Source organism: Rhipicephalus sanguineus, chromosome 9 (assembly GCF_013339695.2).
Source record: "Rhipicephalus sanguineus isolate Rsan-2018 chromosome 9, BIME_Rsan_1.4, whole genome shotgun sequence".
In the NCBI taxonomy this organism is placed as follows: Eukaryota; Metazoa; Arthropoda; class Arachnida; order Ixodida; family Ixodidae; genus Rhipicephalus; species Rhipicephalus sanguineus.
Genome location: NC_051184.2, coordinates 102,179,101 through 102,206,455, shown reverse-complemented (window position 1 = coordinate 102,206,455; position 27,355 = coordinate 102,179,101).

Below are 27,355 nucleotides of genomic sequence, written 5' to 3'. Positions count from 1 at the left end.
CAATGCGAATTGCGCAACGAGTAGGTTGTTGAATGCTTCCAACCTATTACAAAGGTGTCTGCCATAATTCTTCATCGTCATCAGGTACAACATCAACAAAGTGCGCATAATGCCTTACATGCGTTTAGCAGGTACCAACGCTCTCCGTAGAATTAAGAAAAATGGCACAGTGCCTGCTGCCCTACTTCTCAAAAATTACGATTTATAGCGTAGTGGGTTCCTCGCAAGTGCACTTGTATTGGTTGCCAAGGAAGCCCATAAGCGCATGATCCATTTCCTCGGGGTCTCGGTAAAGTTCTTCGCCCCCCCCCTCCCGTCTCTCTCCCACGTCAACGCATGTTATACAGCATGACGGGAGAGGCAAATAGCGACCGGGCGTCACCCAACGCAAATTACATAACTGGTCGGCCGTTCAAACATTCCAACCCATTACAAAGGGCCGAGCCATAATTCTTCATCGTCATCAGTCGTCGCGTCATAATGCCTTACAGACGTGTAGCTGGTGCCTAGCTTCTCCGCAGAATGACGAATGGCTTAGTAGGTGCTTCCCAACTTCACAAAAATTGTGATTTATGGCGTAGTGGGTACCTTTCTAGTGTACTTGTATTGTAGCTCCAAGAGAGCTTAACGGGCTCAAGAAACGCCGCTCTTCCAGCTTTCGCTGTGACTGTGCTGCGGGTTCAGCGCAGGCCTGGGGTTTTTTTGCACTTCCTCCGTGATCGACCACCTTTTAACAAGGGATGACGTCATATGATGGAGTGGTCATGTGACGTCACAAAATTTATTGACTTACGGCCCCGTGACGGCGCGATATTGTCACACCATAATGTGATTATTTTTTGCATCACTCATGTTCACGCCGATGTTGCCAAAGGCTGGTTTTAGCGTTTGATGAGGCATCTATGGCTTTCGCCTTAAAGAATGCTGGAGAGGAAGTTCTCGCAGCGCCTTGTCGGCGAAAGTGAAACCAGCGCTCGTCCACGCTTTATCTCGAAAAAAAAATTCTATCTTAGAGTGGTGCTCTCTTAGGGATCAGGCTCTCTTGCTCTAATAATGTGAGCTGTAGGTTAATTATCATATCAGAGATAGTTCCTTCGGAGGAAAGTAACATATCGAAATCAGTGTTGGCGATCTCCAGTAAAATCTACCTACACTTTGAGGAATATCATAGCAGCATGTAGCTCAACGGTATACATCAGGCAGGTATCTCCCCGAAAACAATAGAGATTTGTGCGTGTTGTTTCCAAGGCATTCAAGCTTGCCTTGGCCACTGGCTGGCCTTTTGGAAGTTATTGTAGTGTTTCCACGGCGACCATTCCGAAATTCGCCTCTACGTTACCACGTAGCATTAATAGCAAACAGTACGGTGCATGTGTATATAGGAAGGTGAAATGTGGCAGCATGTGACCGCGTACAGCAAAAGACTTCGCACTTTCGTGCGTAATGGGCAGCAAAAAAAAGAACTGAAAATTTGACGACGCCGTTTTCTCCTCGCTTTCAAGGTAACGAACACTTTCTCATAAAGAAGGTAACATGCGAGTGACTTCTCTTATTCTTTGTTTTTGAAGGCGTTGCACACACCGTCTCGGGCAGCTGGAGCGTTCACAAAGCCCGAAGAAAGGACTCACACTCGGCCAAAGAGAAATGATTCTGCAGGTCATAAGGTAACGCGCTTCCTTGCAACGGGCAGATAGGCGGAAGTGGAGATTGTGTGAGCCTGCCAGTCGACTGAACACGTGCCCACCGTACGAAGACAGAAACATCAGGGAAGCGCAAACAGTGACCTGCATTTATTGCTAGGTGCCATTGAAGGAAACCTTAGCCTGAGGTGTGCGTCACTCTCAGTTCAGGACACGTAGCTGTAGTTGTTTGTCACTCCATAGGGGCTTCCGTTTGCCTTGAGTAAATTGTTTCTTTTTAACTTCCTTCTTCAGTACGGCCATGAGCCTCACTCTAAATCTTGTGGAGGCTCTCGGAAACTGACGTTTTAGATGCGAAGTATCTTATGGCGGAGTTCAATCCGGTGATGGTGGTGTGCGGCGTGACCACCCTTACTGCGCATGCGCATCCCCTTTCCACTTTCCCTCTCCCGTCCCCCTTTCCACTCTTCCTCTAAAACGCCGGCTAGACATGCCGAAATTCTCTCCTGCGCAACGCCGCGATGAGCACTAGCGCATGCGCGTCCCCTCCCCGCCTCTCTCCTCTCCTATGCTGCCCCTCTCTCGCACGCCTGCCGACCGCGTTGCCCGCTCGCCCTGTGAGAATTAACAGCCAGGCTAGAGAGAAGACAAGACGCGCGTAGCGTTCCTCTTCGCGTTCCAGGACGCGAGGCCGGCAGCATGCCCAAAGAACGCCAACGGAACGCGGTCGTGCAAGTGCTCCGGCTTCGCATCGCCTCATGGTCCCCTTTAGCGGGAAATGGTGTAATTTTTTTTCTTTCATATCAGCTAGTTAATGTGTTGATCACCGATAACGTTATCATTGGAATCGTATGTGTTCAGGAACATACCACGCTTTAGCCTACTCCAATAACCCACAGGAATTGGGCGTTTACTTATTCCTGTTTGCGCCAGGGTTTCATTTTGGCATTTCTCTACCCTGTTGGAGCATCTGAGAATTCGATAAGTTCATTGTGCATGCCTGCATAAAGTTGTGCATAAAGTTGTCAATGCACTGGCATTGCTGAGTCCTTAAAATAATGAATGACCTTGCCTACGGGAGCAGCAAACACTAAACACGAACGTATCTTATTGGTCACACAGACACCTTCTGGTAACTCAACCGCTGCTCGTGTTCTCACTATGGAAAACCAACACGAACGAATAGCTACGTTAGAGCGATTTTCTGCTGTGCGCGTACCGATGCGTCATATCTCCCACGAATTTTGCATGTCATCACCGACGAGCTAGTACAAAAATACTTTTGAAAACAGAAAGCATATTAGTAGTATACTTACCATCGAAACAGTAAAATGTACAGATATGGAATGCTCTGTTGCTTAAAAAAGAACAAATACGTTCCTCCTGACACACTTGACAAGCATCAATATGAGACGCCTGCATATGCAGGATATGTGTACCAGCTAAATATGAAGCGATCATGAAGTGTATGAAATATGGTTCGTATGTTTGAGCGTTAACGAAACTTCACCGTGTTCGAAGCGATACGTATTCAATAGAGAGCCAGAGAAGGTATTTTTGCAGAGGACCGAGAAATTTCTTACTGTCCAATAAACGAGATATAAGAGGGAAATTTCTTCCGAACAAAGGTAATACACAAACACAACAAACAGAGCATGACAGTGTACGTATATCTGAACGACACTGCACAAGAAAAGCTTCGACGGAGATAGAACCACTTCATTTAACGTTTTCTGTCAAATGTGATTCGCAGGCGAAACCACCTTTCTTTGACAAACGGCGGAAACGAAGGAACAATAACTACGGAGATATACGGAACATCTCGTCTCCGGCAAAGGTCTACCCCCGAAGTCAATATAACGCGTGTCAAAGACAGCCGGATCTAACACCAGTCAGAAGTTGAAGGCGTATCGGTTTCATACCAAGAGAACTCCGCGCGAGAAATGTTGTTACTGACTTCTCATCCACTCGACTTACGATAGGCGTTGAAACAAGCTCGTTCGAAGTTTAAATGAGAGTAGCCGAAAAAGTACAAGAAGAAAAATGAGAGCAATGCAAACCTCTGGAACACATACGATCTGCTTTGTGGTCGAGGTCATCAATGAGAAGAAAAAACGGCGTACAGCGGTAATGGAGATACCTGTCTTGAAAGCGCAAGTGTCAAAAATATTTCTTTTTTTCAGGCTGGCTACGTAGAGTTTTTGATGAAGGATGTTTAGGCTTGAAGATTTAGCCGAACTAAACAACTTTTCACCGATGCGTGTGCTGTCTTGTTTGACTCGTTTAATTATTGAAGCGATGTTATAAATATCGTAGGCAGGCAAAAAAAGAACAAAAATTGGCCTTATTGATGAGTGCACCACATTTCTTTAGTATTATCCGATATGTTGCACTTGTCGATGTCATCGCTCAGTCAGTATTTTTCATCACGATCTTGGCTCTTCATTGTGCTCAATATTTGTTACTAAAATGAAAAAGAAAAAGTCATCACTCTGTTCGTAGGTAATTATTGTCCAGGGAAGTGCAACGGAAAGGCTCGTAACAGCTCTGTCCGGAAGATTAAGTGCTTCTCTGGTAAAACTAGTATGTCCACAAGGCAAATTTAAGTCGAATACTTACATTTTGTTCCAATAGGTTTCTATTTTTGCTATGATGTGACCTACGTTTCTCCCATCACCTCTTCTCAGTGCGGTGACAAGCATCTATGCCCGTAAAATTATTAAATTTCATTTTCTTTCTCAGCTGCAATATTCTCACAGCGCTATTGACTTTGTTACCTGAAGCATGCAGAGCGGTTACCTTTTATAGTAATTGTAGGTAGGCGAGCCATATAATTCTGGTAATTCTGTGCAACACGCCGAAGTGGCGGAGGTTGCTACAACGTGACAGCGAGTCCGTCCTTTAGAGTTACATTGCACTCGGTTCACCATTTTTAACAAATGGGACAGTCTAGATTTATTTTACGGCTGCAGCATTTTACAAGCCCCAAACTTGTGTAACCATTCGTTTTCCGATTCGGCTATTATGGCCAGGAACGTCGTTTTGATCAACATTAGTATAACGTCGTCTTCAACGCGTAATGGAAGCCGGCATGAAGGATTGTACACGTCAAGCAAACTAATACCTTTCAAAAAATGTTTATACAGAAGCATTTGATGCCTCATCAAACGCAAAAATTGATCGTCGGCGTCCTGCATCGGCGGCATCAACACGATTGACGCAAAACATCATCATCACGTGATGACATCAGCACGTGACGTTGCCATGACTCCACAGGTCACCAAAATGTGTGACGCCATCCGGACGGCGTAATGACACCACAGAACGTGATGTCACACGAAGAGCTCATCACACGACATCGTCGCTTGATGAAAGGTGGGCCGATCACGGAGGCAGTGCAATACCAGTGGAGGTGCAGGAAGCTTTCGCACGGGGGACGAGGGAAAATGAATAGCTCGACTGGGGAGAAGAAATGTCTTTCGCATTAAAGTCGTCTTAGGCGAATGCATGGGGAACCTTGTGAGTTTTAGTCATACTCGCGTTTCTGTGGCCGCGGAATGTGCCTTCTGTGGGACTGATGAACGTTTGAGAGAAGATGAGGGACACCATGCTGTTGCCATCCGGAAACAGCTTTCGATGGACGACCCAACCTACAATAATGTTCTGCGCTTACACATTGCTTAGGTCTCTCCAAAGGAGATTCTCCAAGAATTTTAAAGCGAAGCTCTTTAACGTTAGCCAATGCACGGGGGGAGGGGAGGTCACGGCTAGCATCCGTATGGGGCTTGATGGCTATGCGAACGGAAACTCATAGGGGAGAAGGAGAAAGAGTGCGGCGGTTCCTCGGTATAGTGTGGTGGCGGTGCTGTGGTATGAAGAACACTGCGGGAGACCGAAAGTGCCATGGCGGTGCAGCGTGGTCACTGTAGAGGAACAAGCGGAAAGCGTGACCAGCAGCAACAGGAATACGGAGACCGAAAGCGCAGCTATGTAAAAAGAGGAGAATGCTGCCAAAGGCCCTGACCGACAATTCGATCGGGCTTGTTGGTAGTGATTCATCACTGTAGGTAGCGCGACACTTGACGAAGGACGGATACAGAAATGACAAGCTCTTCTTTTTTCTCCTTTACGTATCGGTCCTTCGTAAGGTGTCGCCCTACCGACAATGAGGCATCCAAGACCCTGAGTCCGAGGAACAACGCCACCGTCTGCTGTCGTTTACGCCGGAGGAACGAGCGGAGAGGTGTTTGCAGCATAAATGCGAATACAGTCGCCGATACAGCATCACTCCTAAACCATCCCCAAAAATTATTGCGGTCGCAGGAATGTTTTTCCGGCTTTTCTAGTTTCATCATCTTTTCCTATTTCTCTGTAAGCATTCAAAGCCAATTCATCACGCAAAAAACACGTGCATCCGCATGAAAATGCGCAGCTGTCTATAAAGCGCATGGATTCTTACTTTGCGTATGACAGTGGTATACATTATCTCAGAAGGAAGGCAGCACTACAGCGACTGATAGAAGTTACAAAGCATCAAAGTTAGACTGTAATATATGTGACAAGCTATATTGGCTTGTGTTGGCTAAATGTAGGCTATCGTGTTGTCATGGGCACTGCCTACGGTGAGACGACCCGGCTCTTTGACAACTGTACTATATTCTATCTCACATGCTGGTTGTAGCAGGGTCCAGCTACGACGAGTGAGGAAGCCACATGCTTGTGCAGCATAATACAGTTCTATTTGTAATATGAATGTAATTCGCAAAGTTAAGATAAATGCGTTCATCCGGCATGTACTACGTCACAGCTCTACGTGATAAGCTAATCACATCACAATATGTACGTCATATGCCTTGAATTATTGTATGGCTGCGCAAATGCTGACGCGACCGCCCGCTTCGACCAGAACTCGCCGTTGCTACTTGCCACTGTCCTGACAGCAATATCTGAACGGTGGAATTGGCTATCGGTTTGTCTCATCTCTTGCTGAGAACCATGTTTGATGTATGTTTTTTCCTTATTACTGCGATCAGAAGCTTGTTCAGCCACGCCTGCTAAACCTTCTCCCTGAGAATTTGAGACTGAATCTTGGAAACAGTGCAAAATTATCACGAATACATCGCTGTCGAATCGTCAGGACGCAAATGCAACGCAAGCACAAGCGCCGGTTCATAATGTATTGGCCACACAGCCCACGACGGCAACTTTAAAAATTCGAGGCGAAAGTACCCAGCTTCGAGGGTTGCCTCCATGTTTTTACCCGCCCTGCCGTTGCTGCCCAACGCTAAGAGTGTTGGTTTCCGTGGTGTGCTGGCTTTACTTGCAGCATGCGACAGCGCCGACGCTATAAGAACGCTGAGCAGACGACGCGGTGCGATTGAACACATCGTGATGGATTTTCTTCTTATTGTCAAAGTGGCCCCGCAGCCTCCACAGTCCTGAAACTCGCTTGTGAGATGAACTATATAGATATGGCGCAACACTTACCATACATGCCGCATGCGAACCGCAAGTCTAAGTGAGCATATTTGTAACTTTAGTGATCTGGCCAAGTTATTTGAAAGCACGGAATATACGGTTCGACCACCGCGCCTGTACACATGAAAAATATTTTCCATTCCTTCATGTGCTTATTTTGCCTTCATCTGCCTCTTGCTTGAGAAGGAGCTCGTAGCAGACAATAAACCACAACCTCCCAGGTACTTTTGTTATCTTGCAGCCGTACGTTTAACGGATAAAGAGGAGCGGTATCATTCGTTCATCATCGCTTTTTGTTCTGTAGGTGTTCAGTAAGGCTACTAAAGGGGCAGCATAACTTTTCAATGTAACCAGACAGAGCACGCTGGCTTTTCACGATGACCTAGCCTTAGAGCTCGTTTCTTTTTGGCTCCATGGACAGTACAGCCTGTCCTCATCAGATGTCGAAACTGACCGTGCTTACTGACATTCGGGATGGCCTAATGCTCTCCCATAGTACAGTACATACCGTACTATAAATCGCCGTTGTTGGCCTTCCGTCATAAGTAAGCTTGAATTGCGTCACCTGCGTTGCATCATACACGTTGGGAGGTGAGGTTACTTACGGAAGGATGGAGTCAGTGAGTGACAACGTTATTCGAATTGATGGAATCCTTGCGCTTGACAACTACAAAAGCTCCGAACGCGTCGGTGAGCTTATGGTTTGGACGCTGTAACGCCACTTATGCGCGTGGCTGGTTCTTGCCCTGCTATGGATTATTGTATTGCATTACAATATATAACGAGTAAATTCAACCATCAAATCGACTAATTTTATTAAATATCGCGAACCTTTGATGGACGAACAAACAGAAGGACTGCCGTGTTTTTCTGTTTCCTTGGATATTCATTGATGTTGTTTCTGTCCGCCGCCACGGTGGTACAGTGATTACGGTGCTCTGCTGCTGGCCCAAAGGCTCGTGGAATTGAATACCGGTCGTTGAGGCCACATTTCGATGATGGCAGAATGCTAGAGGCCCGTGTATTTCGATTTAGGTGCACGTTAAATAACACCAGGTGGCCAAAATTTCACGAGCCCTTCACATCAGCCTCCCTCATAATCATGTGGTGAATTTGGAGCCTAAAATCGCAACAATAATTATTGGCTGCTTTTTTTTTTTCAATTTCTATTGCTTATCGCGTTTTATATTCTACTGCAATGCTTGTCCCAAGTGAGAAGCTACATTTTTCAAAAAAAAAAAGCTTACTGACAACAGAAGTGAATCCAACACGCCTTTTTCGAATCTACATCCAACACAATCGTCATTAAGTGACGGTGTTTGACCAGCGACCATGTGTTGCTTAGTAAGTGCGACTTACCATCCATGTTAAAGCAAGATATCATTTTCTTAGTCGTAGTGTTGTCTCGCTTGTTAACCTTAGAGCAGGTAACTAGATTTTGCACAAACAGGTGTCACTTCCCGCGGAGCTGCGAGTTGAAGTTCAACTGATGGCGCAAATGCTCGGAAAGGGACGAAAACACAGGACGCGGACAAGCGCACACTCGCAACTAAATTTTATTCTTCCTAGGGCTCTGCTTCGCAATCCGTCTTCTGGTTGTCCTGTATTCTTCGTCCTTGTGCGAGCATTCGCGCCATCAATTCAACTTCAGCCATGTACCAACTATCCCGACAACAAACGCTACTGAGCTGTCTGTGCACGCTATGCAGCCCGTCAGTGAACAGCTGCACATAAATTCATGTTAGTGGGCATCGCATTTCTCGATGTGTCAGCCTAATAGTCGCTAGTAAACCATTTAAATAGGCAGGCACAAAGCGGATGATGCTGTCTCGATGTTACGCGGCAAGCCTCGCGTCCACGCATGTTGTACTTACCACAAGGACGCGTTCCTACGAAAACTGAACTCGCGCAGGCCCAGAGAGCGGCAGAATAGAACTTCAAAAATATTATACTCGCTTAAAACGAGGAGTAATTTGATGAACATTTCTCAGTCAGTTGAGGATGACGGCTGCCAGTAAATGCGCGGTTTTGGATATTTTTACTACGAGCGCCTCAGTGTTAGATTTACGACTAAACGTCGGTTCAGCATGCACAATAACTGAATAAGCTTTACCTTTATGGTAAACTTACAGGTAAAATTTGAGGGGGAGCGAAAGCGAATTCTGGTCATTTTTAATTAGTGAGGCCGAACACAAATAACAGTGCGTATTTAGTAGTAAGCTTAACGGTCAGATTTTAAATAATCCCTGGGAATAGGGGGTCTCTACTGCTACATTTATGCGACAGTGAAGACCGCAAGTCGACGCAATATATATGAAACAAAAGTTGCTCGAACACTCTATCCTACCAGGCCTAGCATATTGCCACGTGGTTATGACACTGACGAAGTTAGCAGTCGGCGTGTTGAAGACGAAACTTCTATTTGGGAAACGAAAGGAAACGAAAAGTCAAAGTACATGCAATAGACGCTGTACGCTGATGGCGGCAAGCGGGGCGTCGGCCGTCGATAATCTTATGCACCGCAATGCGCGTCAGCATTTATATAAGCGGTATCAAACATCCGACCCTTATCGCTGGTGGCCGCGTTAGTTCGAGAATAAACTCAGCAGTTCCCGTTTGCGCGCTCAAGCCTAACAGATGATCTTAAATTAATATCGAGTGTTCCTAGACATTCAGTCGCTGTTCGCTCCAGGCAGCAGCTACACGTGCAATGGGCCGGTAACCTAAATCATCAGAAGAATTGAGCGTGTGTGACGATATGATGCACCTTTCAGAACGAATAAAAACGTTGAAATAAATTACCATGAAAAGCACCATGATACGACAAAATTAAAAAAAAAATAACGCCTACAGTCTATAAATTATTGTTAGTATCGTAGAACACGAAAGTGCGTGAGTCATGCAAAACATAGGGGGAATATTGCATCTGACGAAGTCATGAAATGAAGCGCTGCCGATGTTGTAGGTAAGTTGATGGCGTTATTGCAATTTGAAGTTTTCCAGTGCAATACTGAAATGGCTGCGGCAAGGCAACATAGATACGTGGGAGAGGCCTTTATCAAGGTGACCTTAGATGTCTCATCAAACGCGAAAATTCACCGTGGGAGTCGGCGCTCCGCGTCTGGGGCGGCAAAACGACTCTTCCAAAAAATTATCGTCACGTGAGTACATCAGCATATGACGTCAACACAGCACATCGTTGCTTGGTCAAAAGTGGGCCGATCACGGAGCCAGGGCAAGACCAAATGAGCAGCAGGAAGCTTGCAATACCGCCTCCGATCATGGAGGCAGTGCGAAACCACGTTAGGTGCAGAAAGCCACCGGAGGAGGGCCGGGAAGATCAATAGAAAGACCAAGAACAAGATGGCTTTCGCCTTCGAGTCGTCTTAGGCGAATGTATAAGGGTACTCGTGACTGTTTTCTAAGGTTGTAATAGAATGGAGAAAGCTTACAAGTGACGAAAGGAATGCGTAGTCTCAATGGAGCCGACCAAATATGATCTCTAAACACTTTATTTTCAGCAGCAGTCGTGACGCAAGTTTTGAAGGCAACTTTTTTGTGAAAATATGCGTTTAAATTTAAAGTGCCCCCGACTACCGCAGTCTAGAGAATTAATTTCCAATGCAACCGTGAAACTTTATTTTAAACTCAGTATTTGTCAGACGAACCTCTACGTGGATTGGCGAACTACATCTATAAACGTCATCCGCTCACGCCCGTAGGATATGGCCTTTGCTAAGTCGGGTGGAGTTGGGTGGCAGCAACCGTAGGAACAGTGGATGGAGGCATTTATCTACAGAACGCTAAATGTTAAATGAGCATTGACATCAACTTCACGCATGTCGCGTTTTTTGCGTCCACGTGTAGTTATCGACCCCCTAGTACAGATTCACCATTGAAAATGCCTCGGAGGGGGATGAATACATATCTGTAATATTGATTGGTATGACCAGTGACGAGCCCGGTTCAAAACGGGTGCGAAGCCCGTCACATTTCAGTGCTGGCAGCGCTCCCGCGCGGTCACCCCCGTGGTCACGCCCCGAAATGGCCCCCACCTGATCGCGTGGCCACATAAAATGGTGACGCTACTTTCAGCTGTCATTAAATATTTAGACGCGCACGTGTAGGCATGTCTTCGTCACTACCACCGTCGTCAGCGCCGTCATCAGTGTCTGCAAGTGATGAAGAAAATATTGAGGTATTAGAAATCACTGAGATTCACGACGTCGCGAATTATACTCACTTCGATAATCTGCAACGAAGCGATTCTCAAATCAACGCCGGTCCGAGCAGCGACGAGTAGGCACCTGGAGACGCACGCTTGAGCCATGCTGGCTGGCAAGAATACAGAGCAGAAAGAAACGTTGATGGACAGGACAGGTGCTCCTATCCTGTGCACAAAAGTAAGCAGTCCGCTGACTAACAACAACTAACGATCAATTCAATAATTTATTAAAGGTGAAATACGTCCGCACTGCTCAGAACACAATTCGCGTCTTCCGATTCTTCCGTTACGCCGTGATCGCCTTCTTTCACCCCCCCCCCCCAACCAGTTGCCCCAACATACACACATCAACGCTGTCGACGCTCTGCAAGTCTCGTCCCCAGCTAGGCGTCCGTGCCGCACGTTTCGCCTATGTCAATATCAAGCTTCAAAGAACAGCACATTTTCTGCATCTGTAAGACCAGCGCCTGAGGAGGCATAGGTAAGGCCATTGTTCAATGCACTGCGGAGACGCGTGGAGAGACGCAAATTTCATGCGCAGTCCTACCTGGAATGTTTTATAAACAGACTTTGCAGCTGCCCGCGACAATGACATTCCTTCTTCTGGTACTTGAAACGACACTGGTGTAAAGCGCGCACAACTGTTTGGCTAAACGCTGGCACGTAATGCAGTTGAGATCGTCGCTCCCACTTATCACACTCTGACGAGTGCATGACAAACCATTCGAAGCGGCGCGGCGAAGGCGCAGGACTTGAGACAATCAACCCAGACAATCGATGCGAAGCCGCTGCCAGGCGTCGCTGCTCATCGGCACCACGACGACAACACTGAGATTGTTGACGTATTCGTTACTAGCGCGTGGTCACTCCACGCCTGGTACGTGGCCTGGAGGCCAGCTGAACACGCCATAATACTGTCGATGTCGCAAGGTGCTGATCGAACCGTTGAGCTTTCGTACGCTGTTCACCCTAGAAATAAGATAACTTCTACCCAACGGACGCAATTCGTACTTGGCGCAAAAAACTTTTGTATATCAAGCTATCGAGTGAAGGCCACATACATAACTTGAAATTTCGTGTCACTGCTCCCTTATTCTAGAGGCTTATATGCCTTGTCTCAGTTCTAGGAGCCTCAAGCAGCCTACGGCTCTCTTGGCCTGGCCTTATGCTCCCATTTGGGGCGCTTAACTTGGAGTCGAAGCATATCTGTGTATGTACAGAAAAAAAGGTTTACAATAGACGAATGACAATCACAATTGTGACGAAACAATATAAAATATCATATCTACAAGCACAAACCCTTTATACTAGTCGGTGACTTCAACGGGCGCATTATGGACCTTAAGACCGTGCTTTGTCGCCGACTTTTTATGTAACTTCATGTCACACAATTTACATTATATGGGGCAACGCTCGGATAACATACGTGAGACACACAAAAAAAGTTAAACAGTACAATAATATGAATCATAATTGTGACAGATCAATGTAAAACTCCTACAAGAACAAACTTTTCATACTAGTCGGCGACTACAACATAGACATTATGGACCTTAGGACCTAGCTCCTCCTTCTCGTCATAATTCACTGCGTGGATTTGCGTTCCATACCACACATTCTCTTTCTGCCACAATATAAACAGGTCAAAACACCATAAAAAAGCGCCACCATATTGACGAATTGAATGATGTTAGAGGAGCTTGCTCGGAGTTAATCGGGTAAACCGTAGATGCTCCGTACAATTTCTCTGCTCTCATATAAAGACGTGACACGTTTGGCATAGTAGCGATTGTGGTCAGCTTGTTGTCAAACCACAAGTGGTCGCAGACCTTGCAGCTGTGGCCGCAATGTGTGGTCGAGGAAATCGCGCTTGAAGCGCGAGTCGGCGCAACCAACTTCAGGTAGCGAGTACTTTCGGCGCTTGGCCGCTGCATCCTGCACCCGTACCTCTTCGGGGTACTTTTGCTGCCGCTTCCGAGCTGCTTCGCTTTTGCGGACTTGTATCTCGTGGTCCTGATAACGCCGACGTCTCTCTTCGGCCTCCCGAGTTCTCACCGCAGGGCCTTGGCGGCCAGCCCACATTGCTGCTGCCTTGCGAACCCCCCGCTCCGCCGCCTTGTCTTATTCGTTCATTTTATTAGTATCGAAGCGCACTGACTGACGAACGTAGAAAGACATAGGAAGCACGCAAATGTGGCCCTCTCGCGGTGCACTATCCAACTAGAGCACGCGCCGGATTGGAGCGAGCGACGCATGCTACAGTTGGCTATGCTATATGTGGTTTGGACCGTTGAAATATCATCATCAAAGCAGTCGAAGAACTAGAGAAAGAAGACTTCCCTATCGCGCGAGCGTGCGCTGAGATGGTTATAATTTACATGTGTGACGCCAAGCAAGCGGGAGCAATGAATACTAGCGGCTACGGCGACGGACAAGCCCCGAGCATAAGGAGCAAGCTTCTAAAATACCGACATTAAGCGCCCACCAATCAAGCATATGACAGCGCAATGCACGCTGGAGTGAAAATAGACCAGAGGATGATGTGGTGCAAATACGTATATAAGCGTGTTCCAGACAACACATTCTCTTTCTGTCATGGATGAAAACGAACGTAAAGCGCGGCATGCGACAGCAGCTCAACGGGAACGCCGACGGCACGCTACTACTCCAGAGGCGAGGGACCGGGAAGCGGCGGAAAAACGGCAAAACCTACAAACGGGAGATTCACGGTGACCGAACGATCCCCAGTGCTTCGCCCATTCATCATGATTCACTTCGTGGATGTGCGTGGTTTTTTTTTTAATGAGAGATACATTAAATATTGGGAAAATGGAGGCAGTACAAGCTTGGCGTGTGCTTTCCAGGCCTACTATTTTAAAGCGCAGCACTAAGGCGCCCGTTCCTACTTTGAGCAGCGTCGCCATCGTCGGCGTAACCAATGGAGTGAACGAGGACGAAAAACAGCGAACTCGGAGCGGAGCGAGCTGCTGTGTTAGGGTCTGCAAGGCCGTGTTCCTGCTCGCGCTTCTTGGAAAGGGCAACGCATGCATCTCGCGCATGGGCACTAGAAAGTTCATTAGAAAGCCTATGCCGTCATCACATGACATCGTAGCTTGGTTAAAGGTGGGCTGATCACGGCGGCAGTGCGAAACCAGGTGATCCGAGGCTTGGGAGATGACAAATACGTGCGTTGGTCGAGGGGCACATTGCGTGTGGAACGCTCAGGCGGACTCTTACATCTTGCATCTAGTTTTACAGACACAAGTTCTCCCATAATATATAGGTTTTAGAGCACAGCTCTTAGACGCCCATTCCTGCGTTGAGCGGCGTGGGCGTCGTCGTAACCGGCGCCGCGAACGAGGACGAAAGAGAGGTAACGCGGCGCGTAGTGTAGGATGAAAGACGGCGATAAAGAGGACAGCGCGAGGAGGAGGAAACGACAGTGGCAAGACAACAGGTTACGCAGCGGCCACCCACAGCGCCACAGTGAGGCGCGGTCACCGATAACGCTCACTAAGGTACTCAGCGAGGACGTCCACCGATACCATATAAGCAAATGAAGTGTGGCATGAACGGAGGCATGTCTGTGGCGGTTGTTGTAGAACGGGCCCATGCGCTGCCTTCCGCGGCATCCCGTTTAGCGAGGCAGTCGCAGCGCAACTTATAGCAAAATCACAACACCTAACAGCTGTGCATTAGGCAATATCACATTACAATTTGCATTAGGCAGTATCACTGTTGTCGGTGAATTTTTCACTTTATTCTTATCCCACTGCGTAACGCTCCCTCCTAAATTCTCCTTTCCTCCATGCCAGGAATCAGAAACGGCTGATCGCCGACAAGGCCACGAAGGAGACGGCGTCAATTACTCGAAAATGGCGCATACAAATACGCATGTATGTGGCGCACCTTCGCGCTTACAGTTTCCTACAATATTTACTAGAGGGAACTCTGGTGCTGCGATCGTTGAGCAACCATGGGAATGATGATATTGCCACGTGCGTTTCTTTATTACTTTTGCTGTATTCGGTTTTCGGCCACAAAGACTCTCAGCAACGCTCAGCGCGAACCGCGCCTCATTGTTCGAGAAGCTTCGCGATCATTGTAGATCGTTTTGTTAAGATTGCGAGCAAGACGCGCACACTCGGGCTTATTCTAGAATTTGCACGACAGCCAGCGATAACGCTGGAATATTCGACGGCGCATGTTTAAATGCCGACGCGCTTCATCGCTTGTCAGTTGATCGACGGTCGACGCTCTGTTCGCCGCTATCAGCGCATACAGTGTGTATTGCTGTAAAAAACCTTTCCGTTTCTCGGCCACAAGTTCGGCCAAATAAAGACTTTCATCTCGGACACGTCGCCTGCGGTCTTCGTCCACGCCACGACCCCGTGACATCTGGTGGAGGTGCTTTTCCTTCATGATCCGGACGCCTCCGTCAAGCCGTGAACCCAGTCCAAGTCGCAAAGAAGACGTCGACGCCAACCCCGACCAGCGAGCCAGCCGCAGACAACGAGGTCTAGCACCACAGTACGGGCTTCTACCTGACAAGACCCAGAAGACACAGGCCATGACCACGACGGCGGCAACGATGACAACCCCTGTGCCATCGCCCGCGGCAGTCGTACTACAACAAGGCAGGGAGCCGCCAACGTTCCGCGGATCGTCATTTGAAAACCCGGAAAGCTGGCTAGAAGCGTACGACCGCCTCGCCGTCTTCAATAAATGGACCAGTGATGACAAGCTACGGCACGTATACTTCGCCTTGGAAGACGCCGCCCGGACCTGGTTCGAGAACCAAGAGCGAACCCTGACGACGTGGGAGTTTTTCGCACTAGGTTCCTCGCCACATTTTCAAGCATCATCCGCAAGGAGAATGCTGAGGCTCTACTGGAAACCCGTGTCCAGCTCACAAACGAAAACGTGGTGCTCTTCGCAGAAGAAATGACCAGACTCTTCCTCCACGCCGACTCCGAAATGCTGGAAGACAAGAAATTTCGCTTCCTCATGCGAGGATTAAAGCAGGAGCTGTTCGCGGGTCTAATGCGGCCTTCATAACTGAGACTGCCTTCATAACACCGGACGGCCTGTTCGAGTTCAAGGTCATGCCCTTTGGTCTTTGCTCGGCACCTGCGACTTTCCAACGAGTCATGGATACTGTATTAGCTCGCTTGAAGTGGCAGACTTGCCTTGTTTCAAGCAATCAGACTTCAAGCAATCAAGAACTCCGGGCTCACCCTGAAGCCAGAAAAGTGCCGCTTCGCGTACGAAGAGCTCTTGTGTTTGGGTCACGTGATCAGCAAGACTGGAGCGCTCCCAGACCCGCAGAAGACAGCTGCTATCGCTCTTTCTTTGTATCGTTTTATCTCTCTGTCTCTATTTCTTTCTGTCTCTTTATTTTTCTGTATTTATCCCTTTCTTGCTGTCTTTCTCTCTCTTTTCTTCTATCTCATTTTTGTGTCTCTTCCTGTCTCATTCTCTCTGTCGATTATTTCTCTGTATTTGCATTTTTTCTCTTCCTTCCCTTCCTTTCTCTCTATTTCTTTCTCTCTCTCTATGCTCGTTCTTTCGCTCATTCGAGTTATCGCAACCCATGCCGGACCAATCGGCGCAGCGGGAAAGCACGCTGCGGGTGCACATGTTCGTGGAGCGAAGGACAAGATGTCGAAGAGGTCGAAGAGAGCGCGCGCCCATAGTATCCCTTTGCCCGTCTTAGGTGTAGCTATGCCAGGTGCCATAGTTTCCTATATATACACTACAGGGAACTCTGGGGCTAGTGTCTATGAGAGCTGCAACGTATGGCGCTTCAGCCAGCATGGGGATCATGGGTAGTACAGGGATTTGTCTAAACTTCGTTCTTTCGGCTCCGTTTGGCTCCTTGGGACCTGAATTCGCTTTGTCGCAACACGAATTTCCGCAAAGGTTCTGCAGTGCCACTTCACCACCTTAACCTTTTAGGCTGACTAATTCAATTCCGGTCACAAAGTTCACAACGAGGCGTTCTTTTATCCGAAACAAACGCCAGAACACAACAGTAAACAAAGCCACAAGTGCATTCGAAGCCGCAAGCATGAAGATTAGGCAAGTCCGTGTACTACCCATCATTCCCATGGTGGGTGAACAATCGCAGCGCCAGAGTTCCGTCTAGTTAATATTGCGAAATTTTATGCCAGGTGCTAGGAGACGCGAAATGGCTTATAAGGTAGCAGCCATTCATGACGATGATATATATCGAGGCGAATCGGAGGTTTCGCAACATTAAACAACTCCGCTGTGAAAAGCCACATCGAGCTGCAAGAACGAACCTTAAGCAAATCCATGTACTGCCCATCATTCCCATGGTGACGCTATTCGTTGCAGCTCCAATAGAGACTAGCGCCAGATTTATCCATCGTGTAATATTAAGATACTAAGAGCCGTTTTGCGTATTTTTCGCGTACGACTCCATCACCGAAGTCTGTCAGTGATGACAACCTTCGCCTCAAATTCGGCTGGTGTTACTAAGTGGTGTTACGGCTGGTGTTCAAAAGAACAGCGAAACTGTGCTTAGTTTCATGTCCGAGGTTGTGGTAGCCGCCATCACGTGACCTTGCAGTGCGGCGAAACTGACGCTCGGTAGGAAAGGGAGGGCTGCGTGTGCTGTGAGAGGCGAGGGCGAGGGTGGAGGATGCCGAGGGGTGAACCTTCGAGATACGCGCCAAGATGAGGTGACGGTGAGGCGCAGTGGTGTGTAAAGTAGCCTCTCAGTGGCAGTGTTCAGGAGTTCGCGCTTTCAAGATGGCGAAAATTTCTCATTTTTGGGATGAAGAAGCCACGCGACGTGAGCGTCAGCGAGAGCCAGGGTGTCGGAACGGAACGAAAACCGAAAACGAAAAACGAAAAAAAACGATATTTTTGACCGGAACGAAAACGTAACCGAAACTTTATCTATTATTTCGTTCCGGAGTGAAACCGAAATTTTTTCAATCGTTTTTCGGTTCACGAGAAAACTTCGCAGTCCGGAACAACTGAGCTCATGCAATGTGAGCATATCTCAGGGTACAGTATTAACGCGTACCTCAGGCAGCAATTCCAAAGCAAAGATATGTTGAACTTGTGCGAAAAACGAAAACAGTGGCAACCAGAGATGTTGATATTAGCGCAACTGGAGTTTTGCGGGCCTGTCACGCAGGCCAAAGTGGAGAGGGCATTGTCGGCGCTGAAGTTTGTTACAGCGAAGGCTCTTATGAGATCAGAACAGCTGATTTTGGCACCATAGTTGCCCGCCGCCGCCCGTGTCCGTGACCACTATCCCTTGAAGTAAGAAAAAATAAAATGAGAAACAAATTTCTAGGATCGGATGGGATTTTAACCCGCGCCCCCTGCGTGGCAGTCGAGTCTTCCACCACAGTGCCACGCTGGTGCTTATAACTCCTTCGCAAAAATACTCTATACAGGCGTCATGTCGGGCAAGGAATCGTGTTAACATATGTAATACAGCGTGGCAGAAGAGTAAAACGACAACCAGCCATCACAGAATGCTAATTCCGCAAAGAGTGTGTGGTTTAAAATGCTTCCCACCCACTGCAAAGTGCTCAGCCATAATTCATCGTCATCAGCCACGTCACAAAGCGCACATAATGCCTTACAGATGTGTAGCGGCTACCACGATTCTCCGAAGAATCACGAAAAATGACATAGTGGGAACTTCGGTACTTCAGAAAAATTACGATGATTTATGGCGTAGTGGGTACCCTGCATGTGTACTTGTATCAGCTGCCCCAAGAGACTCTACAACGGGCTCTACAAAGTCCGCTCTTCCAACTTTCGCTGTGACTGTGCTGCACATTCCGCGCAGGCCTGGCAATCTTTTTACCAAAACAGCGGTCTCGCACATCACAGAGTGCACTCAGTGACGTGCTGCTTCTGAGATCGTGCTCACTCCCTTGACACAAAGCACTGAGCCCACTAAAAATCGTGATTGCATTTGGAAAAATAAATACTATGACTTTGAAGGGTATACTGGTTTGTGCTAGTTGGTAGGAATTCATCGTACAGTTACTTCCGCTCCTCTGAAGAACGTGTTTTACCCTTGTCCCGCTTTGTTAGGAGGAAGGAAAATAACTAGGAGAGCGGTTGGAACGCCGAGCTGTGCGGACGTGCCTCCGCGTCGCTCCGGCTTTTTGCATCTCTGCGATCTCTTATGTGCCAAGTTTCGCCCGGATTTTTGTTTCATCGTGTGCGTCTCATCCCCCGATCACGAGGAAGTACGGATTTTTGCATCTGAGTGAGTTGTGGTCACTTTTCGGCACCTTTTCCCTATACGCCACCGAAGCCTAGTTAGCCCTAGCTGCAAGAACGCCGGCCGCTACGAGCGGCGTCGGCACGGCTAAGCTTGACATGGCAGGGAGCGCTTCGGCGCCACTTTTATCGACGCCGGGCGTCTACAACCCCGCCGAAGGGGGCGAAGACGACGAAATTCAAGCAATGGAGGGAACTGAATGGCAGGTTTTTCAGTCGAAATCGACCAAGAAGAAGCAAGCGGTGGAACGAGGTATGTCTCAACCCAACGCTTCGCGAAGCTCCCAAGGCTGCGTCCAGTTAGGCGCCAGAAGCAGCCGCCGGGCGGCTGCCCTAAAGAAGAGAGTCATCGCGGCTTCGCGTATGCCGGAGCTACCTTCTACACATCGGAAGATCATCGTTAGACCCCGAGACGGTCTGGACTTGCGCAAAACCAGCTGCTACGGCATCTCAACCGCCATCTTCACGGCGGCCGGAATTACCGCCATCCAAGCCTCCAGCGACTTGGTGTGCCCCAACGTCGTGCAAAACATCGTTGTGGTGTGCACCGAAAAAGAAGACAACGCTCACAAGATCTTGGCTCTCAAGAACATTCGCGTCAACGGCAAAGAGCACGAAGTGGCGGTGTACGCCGCCGCCGAAGGCAACTACGTTAAGGGAGTGATCCGCAACGTCGAGTGTGACATCGGCGATGCTGAGCTCGAAAGGCTCATCGTGCACCAAGGAAACCCGTCGGCTCGTGGCGTCAAGCGCATCAAGGACACAGGCTCCGTCGTTGTTCTCTTTGACGGAGGAGATGTCCCAGGCTATATCAGAGTCGGCCAGGCGATAGTCCGGTGCTACCTCTACAAGAAACAGATGGAGGTGTGCAGCAATGCACCCGTGTTGGTCATCGTGCGGACGTCTGCCCCACTCCAATGGTCAACGTGTGCCACAGCTGTGGGGCCAAGGATCCGAAGCAAGGCCATTCATGTCTACTTAGATGCAAACTCTGCGGCAAGGGACCACACTACCGGAGACAAGGCCTGCAAACAGAAGTACCAGACCCCCTTTGTCATTCGACAGAGGCGAAAGGAGCGAGAGATGGAACGTGCTTTCGACATGGACCTGCGGGATTTCCCCACGCTCGGGGCGGGGATGCCTAGGCCGTCTTCGGGCGGCTGGCTGCAGCCCTTCACAGTGGGAGGTGGATCCGCGCTTCCCATCACTGCGAAATGGGCCTCCAAGGCGCAGAATCCAGAACCTTACAGAACGCAAGCTGGACCCTCTACCCAGGTAAGCGGGGGCACAGTCACCGCTAACGAGTCGGAGGAGCTTAAGAAAGTAAGAAACGAGAACGCGAAACTCAGCTCAGAGTTAGCGCAGGTCAAAAAGGAACTGGCGTCGCTCAAAAACGCCGTCTCAGCGTCTAGACAAGATGGCGACCAAAATGGCACCAACGGTCGCAAGCGCCGAGCTGTAGGTGACGTTCCCGAGGTAGACGTAACAGACAGCCTTAACCAAATCAAAGAGTCCTTGAAGCTTATTTCTTCGACGCTTCAAGAAATCACCAAAGTCATAGTAATTGTCAAGGCACAGAATCGGTTTATTGATTTTCGCCTAAGGGATCTTGAGTGTAAGATGGGTCTACCCGAGCCTGAGCCGCTTCCGACAGAATTATCGCAGCTAATATCCGACCCCACCGTCGTTGCGGAGCTAGTGCAAAAGCAGATACCGTGCCCTCAAAGCAATTCGCAGGCTCAGTCTCGCGATCCGAAGGCTCAGCCTTGTACTAAAACTAAATGCTAATCATGGCTGCGCAATCCAACACCAACTTTCGTGTCTGGCAGTGGAACTGCTGCGGATTCAAAACGAAAAAAGCAGTGTTAGCTCAATATATTCTATCGTGCGATTCAAAGCCACAGGTAATTTTACTACAAGAAACGATCACGCCCGGTACTACGTTTAGTGGTTACGAGTCTTTTGAACGCGTGCAGAACGGTGGCAGAGGCGTTGTTACTCTAGTCAAAAGCGGCTTCACAGTCATTGATCACGGAGACATAGATAAGCGCTCGCATGCCGAATATGTCTGTATTGAACTCTTACCAGGAAAGAACATGCGCAGGGGAGTACTTATCCTCAACGTATACAGTTCACCAAGGCGACGAGACCAGCGATTCTATGGTCTTATCGGTAAAGCAGTAAAGATGGCTACCGATTCCGGCATACCACTCATAGTAGCCGGTGACTTTAACGCGCCTCACTCCACATGGGGCTACGTTAGAGACTCACCGAAAGGGACCTCCATATGCAAAGCCATACAGGACTTCAATCTCATGCTGCTCACGGACTGCGGTTTTCCCACTCGTTTAGGCAACTCGGTAACGCGACCCTCGACCCCAGATCTCTCTCTGGTTGCCTATGGCGGCAAGACGTCATGGCGCAACATGGGTGAAGATCTGGGGTCTGATCACTTCATCATAGAAACGACACTGCATGCTCAATGCAAAACCCTCAGAATTCAGCGTATTATTGATTGGGATCTCTTCAGATCCAGCAGGAGGGACAAAGGCCCTCCTAAAGACTATGAAGATTGGATAGAAACCCTCTTCAGTGACGTCGCTGCCTCCACTAAGGAGATAGAGTTGGAAGATGACTTCTTCCCAACCATAGACAGCCACTTAGCGCACCTTTTTGAAGCTAAAAAGGCTCTCAAAGAACGGTGGCTAAAGAACAAACTTAACAGGTCACTAAGGAAACGAATCGCCAAGATCAATGCAGAAATTGCCTCGTACTCTAATGTGTTAGAACAGAAACACTGGGTTGAAATGTGCGACAAAGTGGACGGGCAGATGAGGGTGGGCGGCAAGTGGAACTTGCTCAAACACCTTCTGAAACCCACCGACACTCGCGCCGCCCAGAGATCGGCAATCGAAATACTTCTTCACCGAGCTCTTACTCTTCGTAGCAAAGATTCTATCATGACAGATCTCGCCAGAATTCACCTGCCACTGGACACCACCTCGTCTACGCCGCCGCCCGGCTACGCCGGAAGCGATTCCGACGAGTTGGACAAAGACATAGCGGAATGGGAAGTAAGGTCTGCGCTTCACAAACTCAACAGCACCTCGGCTCCGGGTGCTGACCGCGTCACGAACCGTATGCTCAGGAACCTTGACGATGACTCGGTCACTTTCCTGACCGATCTATTTAACAAACATTGGAAGAATGGATCGTATCCACAAGAATGGAAACATGCCACCGTCATACTCATACCCAAACCCGGTAAGAAGTGCACTACAGAAAATCTTAGACCGATTTCACTCACTTCGTGTGTCGGCAAAATTTTCGAACATGTCATAAACGATAGGGTCTCTAAGCACATAGAGCGCAACGAACTCTTCCCACCCAACATGGTGGGCTTTCGCCCACACTTATCGACACAAGACGCCATGCTTCTCATCAAATCGCAGGTCATCGATGCCTCTACTAGAGACCCCAGAGTCATTTTGGCTCTGGATCTCAAAAAGGCTTTCGATACTATACTTCATGACCACATCCTCGAAGCAATCTCTGAGCTTGGTCTCGGAAGGCGTTTCTTAGAGTTCGTTAGACAGTTCCTGTCAGACAGAACCGCTACCATCCGGTTAGGGGAGATAGAATCAGCCAAGTTCCATCTAGGCAACACGGGCACCCCGCAAGGGGCAGTGATTTCACCCCTTCTATTTAACATCGGTATGACGGCTCTCGCTAGAGAGCTAGATAACAACAGCGACATCGGCTCCGCCATCTATGCCGATGACATTACGATTTGGTCCCGGGGTGGCTCGGTGGGTCACACCGAGACTACGCTTCAAGAAGCCGTACATACGGTCGAGAAACACCTTTCTCGTATGAAACTCGTCCTATCTGACAGCAAGTCCGAGCTCCTAGTCTACCAACCAATCCGCATGGGGCGACGACCCCAAGGTTGGGTACCCACCGCGGAGATCGACATACACTTGATCACAATGAACAGCGCGGTAATCCCCCGCAAAGACACCATACGCGTGCTAGGCATGCTCATCTCGGAGAACGGCAGGAATGCAGCCACAATACACAAGTTGAAGCAGCACACCGCTGCCACCGTTCGGCTTATTCAAAGGATCTCAGGTAGAAGAGGAGGCATCAAAGAGGACAACCTACTCCGGCTCTTCCATGCGTTCCTTTTAAGTCATATCAATTACGTCGCCTCCATGCACGCCTGGAGCGCTGCCGAAAAAGCTAAACTAGCAGTCCTTATTAGACAGACTATCAAAAAGGTTTTAGGGCTCCCTTCTAGAACGAGTACCACAAGACTCGAGGCTTTGGGCGTACACAATAAACTCGACGAATTAATAGAAGCGCAGCGCACTGCTCAGATTTCCAGGCTTTCGTGCACTGGAGCGTGCAAAGCGATTCTAGCCAGAGTAGGAATCACCTCTCCCTTGACTAAGGGAGAGCAGTTCCACTTCCAGACACCGTAAGGTCGGCGATCATGGTTCACCCACTACCCCGAAATATGCATCCGGTATACAATCACGGTAGAAGGAGAGCGCGGGCTAAAGCCTTCCTCTTTCAGTTAAACAGCAGAAGAGAAAACGCTCTCTTCGTCGATGCATCTCGCTCGGGACCGAATAGCTTCGTGGCCGCCGTGGTAGACATGAGCGGCCGCACTGTGAGTGCCGCCTCGGTAAGGACCAGGTCCATCGGAGTGGCCGAGCAGGTCGCCATCTCTCTGGCACTAACAACTAAAGATCCATGCCCTATTTTTTCCGATTCCATGACAGCCGTCAGGTCGTTTGACGCCAATCAAATCTCCTTGGCTGCTCACAGCATTTTAACTAAATCTACAATATTCCCCCATGAGTTGACGTGGTTTCCCGCCCACATGGGCGCCTCCGTCGACGGCATCGCCAACCCCAACGAAGTGGCTCACGCTCGGGCGCGAGGACTCATTCTCCGCCCCAGGCAAACGAGCCCCCCGCCGGCTGCGGGGGAGGGGGGTGGCGATGGCGCCGACGGAGACCCGTTGACCACCTTTCACGAGGTCACTTCACACTATAGGCTAGGCAGGAAATCCTTTCCAGATCCGCACAGAGAGCTAACTCGGAACCAGGAGATCGCCCTCCGACTCCTCCAGACTAGATCGTTCCCGTCGCCGGCCACTATGGCCGTGTATACAGACATTTCGCCAAAGTGCTCAGCTTGCGATCAGCTAGCAACTTTTTCCCATTTAATGTGGCGGTGCCCCCGCTTGCGCGTTTGCACAAGAAAGCATCACATCAACAAGACAGAATTCTTAAATGCATCGCAAGTCCGGATCTTGCGAATCAACTCCGGGCGGTCCAGGGAGCCTGTGAAGCGATCGGGAGACTTTGGCTCCCGACCCCTTCGCGGGCGATGCCCTCCGCGGGTTTTTAGGAACCCTCGTCGCAGGACACAATAAAGTTCCTCTGTCTGTCTGTCTGTCTGTCTGTAGGCAAATAACTACATCACAAATCAAATTTTTTTTCATGATTAGCTTCAAATTTTTCCATAAAAAAAAAACGTTACGAACCCTTACGGAAGATTTTCTTTTCGTTCCGGAACAGAAACGGAACGGAACTTCTTGCGGTGGAACGAAACTAAAACCGAAACGAAAAAATCACAGCATATCCACGGGGTGAATGATGATGAGTGGGGCGAAGCTACGGAGGGAATCATCTGTAAACCGTGAAACTCTTCCGTGAAATGCGCCCAGTACATAATATAAAGAGTGTGAAACATCGTGTATATATTAAACATCAAACTTTTATTGTACTGTTGGTTTAAGTGGTCCCTTCATTATCACTTGTGATCGGTGAAATGCAAGGAAGAAGTCCGCTCCCGAGCGAAAGAGCGCCAAGAGCGACCGCATTCCCCGCTCGCCCTGCTGCGAATTAAAGGCAAGGCTAGAGGGAAGACAGGACGCGCGTTCCACGACGCGAGGTCGGTAGCACGCCCAACGAAATCCAACGGAACGCGATGGTGCAAGTGCTCCGGCTTCGCATCGCCTCATGGTTCCATTTAGCGTCCCAAAACCAAACATATTGCTCAAGGTGCGCCTTGCGTTTTTCGTAGAAATGATTTCTTTATCATGTACATTAAGACGAAAAGTTGAAAGCTCACTAGAGTGTATCGCCCGCAAAGTATGTCTTTTAGTGTGATTTAACTCTCGTACGGCAGGGTCCTCGCGCCGTTGCCAGTCCACCTCGCCCATTGACGATCGGGCGAGGTGGCTAAATACAACTACTACTACTACACTTTAAGAAAAACATCTGGCGTTCTTTCGTTCTGCTTTTACAAAACATCTGGCGTCTTTCGTTGGTTTATTTCATCAATCAACGGCGTTTTGAACAAAATTTTTATTGTTTAATCACGCACAGGAGAAATCTCACCAGGAACTACCTTGGAGGTAAACAATGGCTGCTAATGGCAATGAGAGACAGAAGAAGTCGGCTTTTAGCTAACACTTACACTTCTACTTCTACTAACGTTTCCTACTGGAACATGCCAATGGCTGCTAATGGGGAATGAGAGACAAAAGAATTGGGCTTTTAGTTAACGCGCACGCTGCGAATTTTTTATTGTTCAACAACGCACAGGAGAAATCTCCCACCGGCACCACCTTGGAGGTCAAAGCGTAAGACTTGTTACTCACTACTACGACCACGACGACTACGAGGGACGAACGGGTGCCGCCTTAAGGAGCTTCGCCCCTAAAACATTTCGTTCCGACACCCTGGGAGAGCTGACGCGAGAACGGGCATGTTGTCGCCGAGCCAAACGCGATATTCGCGCAAGAGAGGCCGAAGCTAAGCGCCAACGACGGGAGACTTCAAATTATTATATCCTGATGAAGGAAGGCATAAGCTTCGCTCTTTCGACAGTGTTTGCGAAGTGGAGCTGGCTGGATTTCTTAACATGAAAGTGTTTTATGCCGGGGTCCATCACGTTTCCGCTGTCGTATTTCCGTCACGGATACCACGTCGTAAAATATAGAGACTAACAGATGGCAAAGAAAAAACTAGAAGGAAAAGTTCCGTCACCAGGAGTCGAACTTACGACCCGTCGCTCGACAGCGCGCGGCGCGACATGATTATGCCACAGGCGGCATGTTGTTCGCCATGCTAACGACGAGCTATTTATATACGCCATTTGCCGGTGGCGGTACTCAAAGATTGGTGGCACTTCAGCGTGTTTTCGTTATCACTAGCGAGATGGCGCGAAGGGCTCGATAGATTTAGATAGATTGACGCCCCACGCGTCGCGATGAGAGCGCGCCTCTACATGACGTGGTCGCTCGTGCGCGCGCTTATATCTTGATGGCGGTGGTTTGTACATCTTGTGCTCTCACCGAAAGCTTACGTTGTGAGCACGTTCGCTCACAGCAGCGGCCGCTTTTGCGAAAGGAGCGCGCTGCTCACACAAAAATAAGCTACAACTGTGACAGTTCGCCCTCATCCAGTGTATGTTCGTTCCGTGCGTCCTGTCTGCTTGAGCAGCGCGTCGCAAGTTTCGAGCTGCTTGCCGTTGTACGCGTGACATTACAATTTGTTGCTATATTAGATGCGAAGTATCTTAAGGTCGAGCTCAATCCGGCGGTGGTGGTGGTGATGGTGTGCGGCGTGACCACCCTTACTGCGCATGCGCATACCCTCTCCACACACCTCCTCTCCACTCACCCTCTCCCCTTCACCTCTCCACTTTCCCT